Raw genomic sequence first — 13,116 nt, forward strand, 5'->3', positions numbered from 1 at the left:
GCAGGGATCTACACCTCTTAATCAAAACCCTTCACTGTTGTTGTTGCTCCTTCTTTCATCAGCCCCTCCATGCACCTCCAATCATGCAACAAACATTTGCACCAGTTTTCATGTTTTTGCAATCCCCACACTTCCATAACAAATAGTCACATTAGAGGAACGCCTGGAAGTTTCACTAGTTACTCTTCCTGGCCAACAATAATATGCCCAAGTGAATTAAAATCAAACCTTGACCTCCAAAAACCAACTTCATTACAAATATATAAACACCTCAGGGACTTCCTTTCCCCTGAAGTCATTTTCTCAGACACAGTTTATTGCCTGGCTGTGTATCTTTCCCAACATGTTCCACCACTTCGAATCTCTGCAACCCTGACCTTCCAGTTCCAAACCTCAAAAAGCCATTTCTTAATGTTCCCTAAAAATGTCATCTTCCTGTCTCGTTGATCTGAACTGACTATCATGATTACTTCAGTAGGACTTAACAAGAGTTTTATCGTCAACATGCACATTTAAAATGGACTGCCCTGAATATATAAGCATACCATTAGCATATCGTCATTTGGATTTATTCACTGGTTCAACTGGTTTTTAAACTACCGCTGGGTGACAGGGCAACTCCAGCGTGGGCTATATATTTGAAGATTATCTGTAAGTACTGCACTACATACACTAGGAGAACACACTTTGTGTGCATGTAGGTGTTCCTGGTCTCAAAGCCTCATTAGGTGAGCATATGGAGTGATCTGCAGACAGTCCAGCGGTGTTGTGGAGCAGAAACGAGTCTGACTCAGCACTCCTGCTGCTGAATTACAGCTGGAGGTTTTTCTTTTCTGTACTTTTTAATATGATGGAGTCTTAGTGGAACGCACTAAAACTCGCCTGACTTGCCTTTACATATCTGAGTTTTATTTATCGGCCAGCAGAGGATTTTAATGCCGTCTCTAATATGGAATAAACTGAATGGCTTTCATTTATTTTTTAACCGTTTGGCAGACGGGACGTGTCCTCTGAGGGGGAACAACATGTTACTGTGGGTCACTGAGCAGCTGTGATGGAGCGTAAGGGATCTTTCCCCCAGTTGATACCACAAGTTTCTGCAAGGAGACTACACCGTTGATATTAAAATGGAGCTTACATTGGTCCTCGAAATATGTTTAGCGATATCAGAGTGTGCAGAAGTTTAACATTAGTAGATCACTAGCACTATAATGTTGAGACATGTATGTAATTACTGCGAACAAGAAGACTGCCAGCCTCTACTCTGACACTATAACAATCAGGTTTTACATTGAAAATGTGCTACACATGAAAAGAGTGAAAACATTTATTAATAGATTAACCACGCTGCGGGGTAGTTAGATGGCCAGTTCTTAAGTCAGACAGGAGACAGGTTAGTCTCCTTAGACTAATCATTTGGCTGGTTGGATAGTTAAAGCTGGTGTTGTAGTACTCGAGACCGGTCTTAAGACCACTTTTTGATGGTCTCGTACTCGGTCTCGGACATGGAGGACTCTGGATTTTATTTCAAGACCAGTCAAGACCACAACTTTGGGAATATCAATAAATTGCTTTTGCGTCGTCTGATTTATTTGTTAACATCCGAACTTTGATTGGATGTAAAACGTGTTGCTTCAAATTCAACCAGTGACATTAAATAAAAATGTGTTTTTGCTGTTAACGCCTGCCCCCACTTCCCGCGATGGTCAGCGTGGAAAAGGAGCGTTGATAAAAATGCTTCCGTTGATTTCAGCTCTTAGTGTTTGTATGTGGGGGGTTTTATTCTGTCATGTAATGTGGGGAACCGGTCTCGGTCTCGACTCCGTCTCAGCCCCTAAAAGTCTTGGTCTTGACTTGGTCTCGTTTTGGGCGGTCTTGACTACAATCTAATAGCTAATCACTGAAATGATGTCCCCACTAAACAAGTCATTTTTAAAACTATTATTTGCCCGTGTAAAATGCCCTTTCCTGCTCATTTTGGTCAAATAAGACACACAAACACACAGGATGTAAAGATTTGAGGTAAAAAAATGTCCTCTCCTCTTTTCTCACTTTCATCTCCAGCTTTCCGATCCTTCCCTTCAGCATGATTCTCCTCTCTTCTCCTCTCCACTCTTCTCTCATTTCTGCGTACTACTCCTCCTGTCATTTCCTTTCCTCCTCTCCTTCACTCACAAGAACAGAGGAGGGATCAAAGGACACGGGAGGAGGACGAGAAAAGGAGGCTGCTGGCCGTCGTGTCGAATCATCGTCAGACTCGGTGACACGGTGACTGTCCCTCTCTCTCCCTCTGTCTTCCTGTGTCTCTCGCTCAGTCCTGATTTCAATTCAAGGTGTGACTCTGCTTCAGAAAAGAGGAAAATGCTGCCATAAACAAAATACAAGGTATTTATTTATTAACACAAGATTAAGCTGTAAATGTCCTATATGCTACTCACAAAACAAGTGTTAACATGCATAAAACACAGTTTAAATGTTCAAACGATGTCTGTCCACACCTGAGCAACAGGAAAACTGCTCTTCTTCTTTTGGTTAGCAAATCACAGCCACAAGTGTTACTCTGCAGAGTCTCAGTGCTCTCTGGGATCACTGATACTGTGTTTAATACAGCCAAACTTAAGTTTTGTTGTCAGACAACCGAATAAGAAAATAAAACATGGCCTCCTGTTAACCAGGTGAAAAGGACCTCCCACTCTGCTGCACTGAGATCTCCACTAAAAAATCACTATTTTATGACCTCAAAGTCACGTGACAAAGGTTAAAGACAACAGCTGTAGGTGTGTTCAGCCTCAACGGCATTTAAAACGATCAGAAGAGGGTTAGAGGTGACAAAGTTGTCTTCTTAACTTTAGTGACACACGGCGCCTGACCATGACTGGGAAGCCTTACGTCATCGCTTTGCAGAAGCTCTGTTTTCTCCATCCACGCTAAAATGTGAGGCTAGCATTTTCAGGTTTCTCCATTTGAGGCCGTATAAAACGGAGACTAACCTGCAGCGTCCACAAAATTCAGCGGCTTTGCATCCTCATCTGTAGCAGCATCCAGAGATAGTTCCCAGCCAGTGTTCTATTTTTGTTACACCTGTTAAGCATGAATTCACTTGTACATGTACATAACGGCCCGTGTTTAGCGTCAGTTGACATTAATTTAATATTTAATGACGCATTTCATTTGATGTTGACTTTGTCTTCATGTACATACAGCAAATATACTGTCTGTTCCTTCCTGTTTGTTGTCACGTCTTTAAAGTCTGTGAAGCAGCAGAAAGGCTGTATAGTTTTCTTCCACAATTAATATAAAATAATAAAGATGCATGCTACACACACTAATTACATCCAAGTGCAGCTTCAAAGTATCTATAACTGCATTGATCATAAAAAGCTCTTTTAAAGATGCTGTAAATCAAAACTTATCGCCAGACAAGAATGTCACTATTCATAGTTTTCACGTGACGTCCCATTCCCTTGGAGGGCAAAAATGACGTTGGCTGTGTTCAAAACAGAAGGCAGCTGCCTCGCTGCCTCTCTACCGTAACGGACAGCTGCCTCACAAGGCATCACTTTCAAGTGAACGCAGCTCTGTTAACATTGTTTCGAACGGCCTTCTAAGGCAGCACTTATGGCAACGCGTGACGTCAGCACGCCGTCTTGCGTCTCTTCTGGCTGTTAGCATCAGCTAACTAGCTACTGAAAAGCCAAACGGCTAACTGACGCCTCAGAAATCAGACTGAAGAAACTTGGTTGGTTACAGTCACGGGCTGATGTGATAGTTCAGTGTGAAGTTCTCGCTAGATTTTCAGAAATCAAAGCGAGAAAACAACAAAAAAATATGCATATTGTGCACAAATTCGGCTTGTTTGTCTCTACCAGTTTTTGAAAGGCAACTAAAGGCAACTAAATCACTTGATTGTGGTCACTTAAAAAAGATTGGCAGGTCTGTGACAGGACACCAACTCGGGTCTCCTGCATGAAAGTGAGGCGGCCCATCAATGAATGAATGTTGGTTGGTAAGTCGTGTGGTGCAGAATCATCCAGCGGACGGAGATGTGACGGAGTGTCAGTGCAACTGGAACACAACGCGGTCACATCCAGTGAACATCCGGGGTTGTTTTGTGGGCGGAGAGTGACAACGCAGAGAAAAGTGTGCATTTTTGAATTTAGCCCGGCGCAGCGTGGACATGTAGTCTGTCCGTCCCTCCATCTTCTTTCAGTTCACTCTGAATGGATGATATCTGAAAGAAGATGGAGGGGGGGGGGGGGGTCTCCTCACACCCGTCCCTCCCCATTCTCCCCCCTCTCCGTGCTCTGATGCTTTGCCCCTATTGTTCTCCTGCCTTCACACACACACGTATAAAACAATGCCTGAAACGTGAATGGAGCAGCCACCACAGGGAGAGTTGTAAGCTGTTGGCGCCCAGACTACCACTGACTCTCTCTCTCTGCTTGTCTATGTCTCTCGCTCATCTTTCTCTCTAAATCACCTCTTTTGGGGGGTATATGGAACAACTGGTGCATCACGTTCTGTTCTCTGTGCCCAGAGCAAATGAACCCCCAAGAAGATCATTTTCCTCTAAATTCTCTTAAAGGGGGGGTGAAATTTAGGGGGGTACTGGTGGTGTTCTTCATAGTTGCTAGGGGCAACCATAGGGGGGTGAGAGAGGTTGAAGGCGTCCTATGTGTGTACGTGAGTGTGTTCGGTGCGCCAGTGGGACCTGTCCACGTCCCGCTGCGCGACCCCTCGCGCCAATTCCATCTCAGACAATTGGCTGAGAGAGAGAGAGAGAGAGAGAGACGCATACGCGCAAGGGAGCGAGAAGGAGAGAGAGACAGACTCTAGGCGAGAGACCTAGACACCAGAGAGAGAGAGAGAGAGAGAGAGAGAGAGAGAGAGGGAGGATGGCTGGTTGGATTTAGCCCCGGCAGCGTCTTTTCCCGTCCAACACAACAAGCTTATTACCTTTCTCTCAACGCGCTTGGAAACGGATTTACGCACACGAAAGGAGGTTCGTTTGGCTCATTTATTCAATTAATCTGCTCTCATCATCTCGCTGCTGTTTGCATTCATCTCTGCCTTTAATTCGTGTTTTCTCATCTCCTCTTAAATTAAACGTTTTATTTGTCCGCCGCAGTTTGAGGCTACAGGTCGCGTGAATGCTTTTAATGGCGATTAGCAGGCGGGTAATTAGCCCTTAACGGTCAAATTAACCTGCCGGTAGTAGTAGTAGTAATGGGTGCAGTGAGATGTAGCCTACTGACTGGGGTCCTCCTGCAAGGGGCTTGTTTTTGGCCGTGGTTGGAAGGTCTCCGGTGGGCGCGAGGGGACAGAGAGTGGCGGTGGCGGCGGAGGGGGACAATGAGCGGGGCTGTTGTTTGGCGACGCTGCTTGCGCGGTGTGCCCCAAAACGCTGATCTGGATGCTTCTGGAAGCAACAGGGGAAAATGTTTCAAAATCAGAAATATGTCCAGTTTGTGACTGAACAGCTCGGGTCAGTCACACATGCTGGCTCCGGTCTGGGTTTATGCGCTGTGCGCGTTTTTGTGCGCTGTTTCTCGTTGTTATGGAGCAACAGAGCGGAATATATTTTAGATAGGCTATGTGTATATATGCATTGTATTTGTTATAATGGTCACGTGAGGCTCAACAGGGAGCTCATATGGAGTCTGTATAATATTCCTGCAGGGATGTATAGCTGCTCCATGAGGTTCTTGGTATTTCCAGACTGTATAGGGGCGGTTGTTGCTCTCGGGGGCAGACATATACGGGCAAATGTTAAATCTGCCTCTGTGCATCTGACGTGTGTGTGTGTGTGTGTGTGTGTGTGTGTGTGTGTTTCAGCGCGTGCAGTTTGAAAAATAATACCAAAATTCCGGGGCGAAGTTGTTTAATGCGCCTCGACAACAATAACAACAACAACAACAATAACAACAACAACAACAACAGTGCAATAAACCGAGAATGTTATACAATGCGCGCGCCATAAGGGAGAGAGAGAGAGATACTGAAACGCGGGGTGGGGGGTGTGAGGGTCTCTCAGCCATTTTCGATGAAGCGCGTGTAATAACGCACGCACATGGCGACAGACAGACAGACTGAAATGGCATCATAATCACAGCCGCGCGTCCATGTGCGGGATGTAAAGGAGGTCATGAACATGATTCTTCTTAGAATTAAACTAACAATTCATCATTGCTATAATCGTTATTATTAGCAGTATTTGCTGCTTTCTATAAAGAGGTTGGAGGTTCAGAAGGAAGAAGTACGCCAGCATCTTTTCTCCCCCCACAATAGACAAGGGGGCTGCTTGTTGGGAATTTGGCGCTTCACTTGTTTTGCTCAGTGAGGGATTCAGCGTGAGCCCCTCTCACTGTTGTTGTTGTTGATGATGATGATGTCCAAGCCCTCCATGAGCCCCTTCACTCGTTGCTCTTAATGATCGCTATCCCGATGATTCACTGATCATTTAAGGCTTGTTGGGATGCACAGGGGCCAGTCTGACTTGTCACACTCAGTCTATTGTCCCCTTTGTGAATCTGATGGTAAAAACAGGTTTAAATCGGTTCATTAACCCAAAAGAATCGCCCCACAAACTTGCCCATAATTGAAAGTCGCTTTTATGTTGTAGGCTATTATAGTGATTTAAAGTGTGTCTACAGAAGAGCCAGTCAACAGTCTCGTGACCTTCATACTTCTTAACAGGGATTTAGTTTTTATTGTTGCTGCTAAATTTGAAAATATCCCTTATCAACCGTAATATAAGCAAAGCTTTTTCTTTTTATATTTTGTTCTGTGTGTCTTTGGAAGGACAGGAAACGGAGAACACGAATAAAAACATGTCGCCATATTAGGAGCTTTTTTTTGCCCCCCAAAATGGAGGGGGAGGAGGCTCAGAGGAGCTCATTAGCAATGCAAATGAGTTTTTTTCTTCTTCAACGGGAGCTCGGGCACCTGCTGTCTCGAGCATGCGCGCACGGCTGGATGGCTGACTGGCTTCCTCCCCTCCTCCTCCTCCCGCTCAGCCTCGGGAACGCGCATCCCTCCCTCCCTCCTTCTCAATAGCACACACTGGAGCTCGAGCCCTCTTCTCTCCTCCTTTAAAAGCGTCTCTGTGTGTCTCGCGCTCATAAGAAGCGGTAACGTTTAGCATAACAAAAGGAGGAGGAGGAGGAGGAGAAAAGGGGGGAGATTTTAAAGGGAAAAATAACGAGGAGATGAATTAAAAGTAAGACAGAAGGGAAAAGAAAAGAACGAAAGAAGGGAGACAGATGGAGGAGACAAATGATGAACAAGTTTTTAACATTCATAATCAAATAATCCAATTCAAACCATCCATCTAACATTTCAAATGTAGTTCTAAGCAAATATAAGGTGGTTTGTGGGCTATTAATGTAGTATTTGTCAACAATTATGCTTATGAAGACTGTATGGGTGCCCACAGGAGGAGCTGTAGTTTTTTGACATTAATCATGATCATCTGCTTACAACCCCAGAAGAATGTGTTATAAACCACATGTAGCACACGTACTGCATAGAAAAGCTAAATAGGGATGATTAAAGTAAAGTGTCACTGAGTGAAGAGATCATACAGGACAAATGTAACCCTAAACATGTCATAAAACATGTCAAGAAAAATCCTACTTAAGTAAAAGTATATAAGATATATGCGCAAAATGTAATTAAAGAATTAAAAGTAAAAGTACTCATTGTGCAGCAATGGCCCCTGTCAATATTATATCATACTATTTGATCATACCGATGCATAATGATGAAAAATGGTTGTAGCTGGTCGAGGAGCTATTTGGAATTACTAACACATCCTTTTCTTTAGTATGTTAAATCTGAAAAGTAACTAGTGGCCAAACTAAGTAGCTGTAAAAGTATGAAGTAGCATAAAACACAAGAAGTCAAGTTAAGTACAAGCACCAGTAAATTAATTTAGTTACGTACCATGACTGGTACTTAAGTGGCTTATAAATGTGATTTTGAACCGATAACGTGTTTCAGAAATCAGCTGTAAAAGATGGTTACATACTATATGAAATGAGTCTATTTTGATCCCTCCTACCGGAGACAGTTTGCCCATAAGTCTCTAGCAGAAAGTTCGACCTCTCTGACCCCCAAAAGTGTGTACCACTATTATGTAGTGATGCTACTTCTTCTTGCTGCCGTTCCTTTCTTGGTCTGTGAATGACTTGACTTGTTCATGCATAGCCCATATAAAAAATAAAACATGAAATATGTCATGGTTTGGTTTGGTTTTCATGGTCTGGCTATCTGCCATCAAATGTGCAAGCCCAGCCTGTAACAAAGAGCAGGGTTACCGCTTGAATACTCTAGGACATATTTTTAAAAGGTCAGAAGAAAAGAGGGGTGAAATCGGTTCATTATTATTTCTATAAAGCCCAAAGCTGTAAGGACCCCAAACAAAGAGGAAGTAAAGCCAACGTTAAAATGACAAAAGTGTTAAAGAACAGGAGGTGAGACAGGAAAGAAGCAGGGGGACAAAGATGGACAAATTAAAGAAAAAAAGATTGTGATGAACAATGAAAGGAAGATGAGGAGGAGAGAAGAAAGAAGCAGGTGGGACAAAGATGGAAGATGGACGGGCAGCGGACGTAAGACACAGACAAGACAAATTAGAGTGTGATGTCAGAACAATGAAAGGGAGATGAGGAGGAGAGCAGAACGAGGGAGATGGCAGAGAGGAATGACAGGAAGCTAAGGATGGATGGTGGATTTAAAGGGGAAAGAAAGGAGAGAAAAATGTACAAAGGGAAGGAGGGACAGTTAGCAAGCATGGGAGGATGGCAGGACAAACTAAAGGAAGAGATATGAGACATGACAAGAGACAGACAAACGAAGGAAAAAGAAACTTGAGGAGGAGAAAATAGAGGAGGCTCAGAGGAGGAAAGGAGACTAACTAAAAGGGAATGAGGACAGTGGTGAAGCTGTCAAGAAAGAAAAGCAGTAAGGAGACAAAATGGAGGTTCATGGGAGCAATGTGGACAAGTGAAAGGAGAAAAGGAGGAGACAATGAAGGAAACTGAAAACTGATGGAGAGTAGAGAAGAGTGGAAACAGTGGTGGAAAAGAAAGAGGATGGGGACAAACATGGAGGACAGGAGGCAGATGAGAAAAAAGAGGATAAACTGAAGGAAAAAGACGAGACAGACATTCCAGTTCTGTGGACAAACCACACGATGGGGTGCATTCAGCGTTGGCCATGTGCACGCCATCTAACCGCGAAAAATCAGACGAGCAGATGGAGGAAAATGGTTGTATAGACGTCGAACATGGCGTCCGCTGTGGAAAGACAAGGAGGAAATTGTTCAGTGATGTACAGGACATTTCCTCCTCCGTTCTTTCCACATCACATGCACATCATGAGGGGTTTTAACACGTGAAACCAGCATGTAGAAACAATTCTGATTCAGAAATGATGTGAAATCATTTTGAAAAGATCTGACTGATAAAAATGTCTCATTTTCTGGATGGGATAACAGGACTCAGTCCATCTTTCTCCAGACATGAGCGAGGCCGATACCAGGCCACAGTTGACCCTGAGGATTCTTCATATTGATATTAAAGGACTGTGAAAGAGTTTTCCCCGGGACATTGTTTAGGAGAGGTGGTCAGCCAACCAGATACTAACGCATCTCGACTTGTGATCAATTAAAGAGTAACTTCAGTATTTTTCAACCTGGACCCCATTATCCCATGTTTTTGTCTCTATGTCACTAATTGGGACAACATTTTTTGAAATTGGTCCAGGTTTGGGGGAAGCGCGCTGCAGTCGGCAGCATTGAAACAAGGCGCCCTATCAAAGTACGTCCACTGTTATTTAAACGTTATTTAAATGGATCCCTACACAGCCAGAGCCAGTAAAATTTTTCGTATAACCAAAAACAGTCGCTTTATCGCTCTCTTCAAAGTCACCAGACTCCCTAGACAAAAATAGTAATTTTACCTCTCTGGTCCACCGCTGCCTCGATCGGTTACCAACCAAAGTCGCACAATAACACGAACAAACTAACCGACCGAGCCAGCGGTAGAACTGCAACTGCGAGGTAAAATGACTGTTTTTATCAATGGAGTCTGGTGGCTTTAACGAAAGCGAAACAGTGACTGTTCCTGGTTAATCAAAAAGGATCTTACTCTTTAAAAAAAGGCCTGTCTCTGTCGGCATCCTTTGCACAATGTTGTAATAACAATCAGAGCCTGTCGGCGGTAAAAACAAGCACTTCGTGAACGTCCTTTGATGGGGTGCAAATGTCTGCATGCATTACGTTGCGGATTGGCCCTGCTTTTTTTGATGTCACATAGACACAAAAACATGGGAAAATAACTTTAAAAAATACCAAAGTTACCCTTTAAGTTGCTGGATGACAGCATAAACAGTCGCACTCATTACACTGAGTGAAATGGCGTCGCTGGTTCCCTGAAGGTGTAAAAGTGTAATAATTGTTTATGTTTTCAAAAGGTGATTTTGCAGAAAATCAGCTTGAGTCACTTATCATGTTTGCTTTGTCAAATATGGTAAATGAAGACAGATTGTGAAAGTCTGCAGTCCATTACCACATAACGGTAACATAATTCTGACATGATGCTGTTCACTGTGATGGATTATGCAGCTCCAGCAGCTTTCAAGCCTTTGCAAGTTGGTTTTCATACTGTAGAGAACTGCAGGAAAACCACTGGCAGCCTGAAAGGTGTTAAAACATAGAACAACCTAAATTGGGATGTGTTTTGGAAATGTTACCAGCAGTAATGTTACATGCTTTGTAATTAATGCGCTAAAACATATCGACAGATAAAGAAAACATTGTTCTATCACTGAATGGAGACATGTCTTGACTGAAATATCCAAACCCCATGCACAGTGTATTTATGGCTGAACCACTGCATCAAATTGAAATTTCCCAACATGTACCGTGCATCATTTTGTACACATTTTCCTATAATTGAATCTCACAAAGTTGGGATCTCAGGAGACCTTGATAAAGTGACTATAGCCGAAAAGAAAGACCTAAAGGTCTGAACAAAGCCCAGCAACAAGTTATTTCAATAATGGGTCTATGGATGGATCTTATGGATAGAAGAAGGGCACACGGTGTAAAAGCTTAGGATTTGGAAAAATGAAGCCCTGTAGTTTGCACTAGTGGTGTCGTGAAGGGTGAACTCACTTCTCGTTGCTTGACAAAAAACTTTCCTTTTTAAATTCTTTCAATGTACGCTACAAGGAAATGCAGCTAACTTAGCTTCAGTGTTTTGTGTCTTCTGTATCTGGTTTATTTAGATCATTGATTTATTGACTGATTTTGTTGGAATTTCCAGAACATCAAACTTGAGGATTTGCTTCCTGTATCTGTTCCACATCCTAGTAAACTGAATATCGTTGGGGTTTAGGTTGCTCAGACAAGACAAGTGATGTGAAGATGTTTTCAGTATCTGCTGATGCTATTTAGACGAAATGATGAATCGCTTCATAACAAATTTGAAAGTAATAGTATGGTGCTGCTCTGCAGTGGATTTGTGTTTACATTGGTGGTGTTTATTGGCTGGATGTAACGGTACATCCATGTTCCATCTGCCAGCCAGAGAGCTTGGAAAGACAACGCTGGAGCACCACAAGGTGACATGGCGTACAGTTTAGATGCGGCACAGCAGACACGAAGAGATTATTTGACCGGAAAATTAAAAAAAAACCTCTGCTGGAAAGACTTAGGAGATAACATCAAATCGGTATTAAGCTACACAGACAGATAGCGTGGCCATGGATAAAATATTTAGCTGGCTTTCCAAATCAGCCCTTTCGCCCTCGTTCTGCATGTATATGTGTGTGTGTTTCCCCCCAAATCCTAACCGGCATGCCTGTTCACTGTGGAAAACAGGGTCAGGCTAGAGAAAAAAGAGAAGGAGAGAGCGAGCACATGATGGGCAGATAAAGGCTTGTCTGTGTCTGAGGGAGAAGAGAGCGAGGAGGATGAGAGGAGGAGGGCAGCGCGATGAAGGGGCCTCTCTGTTGAAGGAGGGAGTTGCGGCTCTATAGAAGGCTCCCATGGCGGACAGAAACAAGGCATTTAGTCTGTGAGTCGACCTCTGTAACGCCATAATAGGCTCATATAATGATGCCACTATGGACAGGGAGGGGAAGAAAAGAAAACACAGATTGTGCCTTTAAACTTGGGGCTTGTTGTGAGGAATGTCTATAGTGTGATGGAGGTGGATGAGCTGTTGGGTGATTGGTAGGAACAAGAGGAAGTCTGATATGGGCGAGACTTTAGGGCCTGAACATGGATTCTGTTTGAACCACACATGAAACCCTGAACACTGGAGCATCTGATGAGCCCAAAGCCAGTTGAAATTGAACGCATACTCTAATCCTGACTTGCCGTTAAAATGTAACATGCTAAAATGTCTTATCAACTTTCAGTGGACTTTTATTAGCAGGGTTGTTATCGTAAAATGTGCCAAATATGGCTCACTGGATGAGGACGCAGTGTGTAGGGAAATATGTAAATTTTAACTGAGCTTAGATAAGGGTGACTTAGTGGTGAAAGCGTGGATGATTGGATTGTTGGAGGAAACAAAAGTTGAGTTTTGTTGAGGTTTGAGAATGCATAACGTTGAGGTGGATGTGTAATGCCTTCTGTATGATTTTTTTTTGTCAACATAATGAGGAAATGTTAATTAACATATCAAATAACACAATGTTCATCCTGAACGTGTCTGTCAAAGGTTCACAGACAACATATTTCCGTTGTTTTCCTATGACATCCACTCTTAGAGATCAAGAAAATGGTTCTGTTTAGGTGCTCAGAAAATCTAGTTTACTATATTGACATTTAACCAAAGCCAGAATCTTTCCCTAACTGCTTAAGTGCTTTTGCTGCCTAAGGCCCCGTCCACACTGCTGCGTTTTGGTTTTAAAACAGACCTTTTGCTACGTTTGCACCTCCTGTCCAGACAAAAATGGCGAAAACGAAGACCTGAAACGGATAAGTTTAAAAAAACGTTGCCGACCCCGTTTTCCGTTTTAAAACTCCGGAGAGTCTCGTTTACTCACGCTTGGCTCTTATAAGTTGTGCAAAGCAGAAACACGATGCTGCTGACAGAGTTT

General features: G+C 43.2%; 1 protein-coding gene across 2 annotated transcripts in view; it reads left to right on the top strand.

Annotated features, from left to right (window-relative positions):
* Nucleotides 1-4,810: 4,810 nt before the first annotated feature.
* Nucleotides 4,811-13,116, top strand: part of si:ch211-137a8.4 (cyclic nucleotide-gated cation channel beta-1) — a 37,651-nt gene continuing 29,345 nt past the window's right edge. Inside the window, exon 1 of one of the 2 annotated variants that reach the window (XM_038693376.1) lies at nt 4,811-5,002. The gene's annotated coding sequence lies outside the window, so the exon portion shown is untranslated. Of the gene's footprint in view, nt 5,003-11,956; nt 12,084-13,116 lie in introns of those variants that run through there. The other variant, XM_038693377.1, reaches the window with a different exon arrangement.

Source organism: Micropterus salmoides, unplaced genomic scaffold (assembly GCF_014851395.1).
Source record: "Micropterus salmoides isolate LMB-PRFRI ecotype aquatic unplaced genomic scaffold, ASM1485139v1 Ms_hic_scaffold_3, whole genome shotgun sequence".
Classification (NCBI taxonomy): domain Eukaryota; kingdom Metazoa; phylum Chordata; class Actinopteri; order Centrarchiformes; family Centrarchidae; genus Micropterus; species Micropterus salmoides.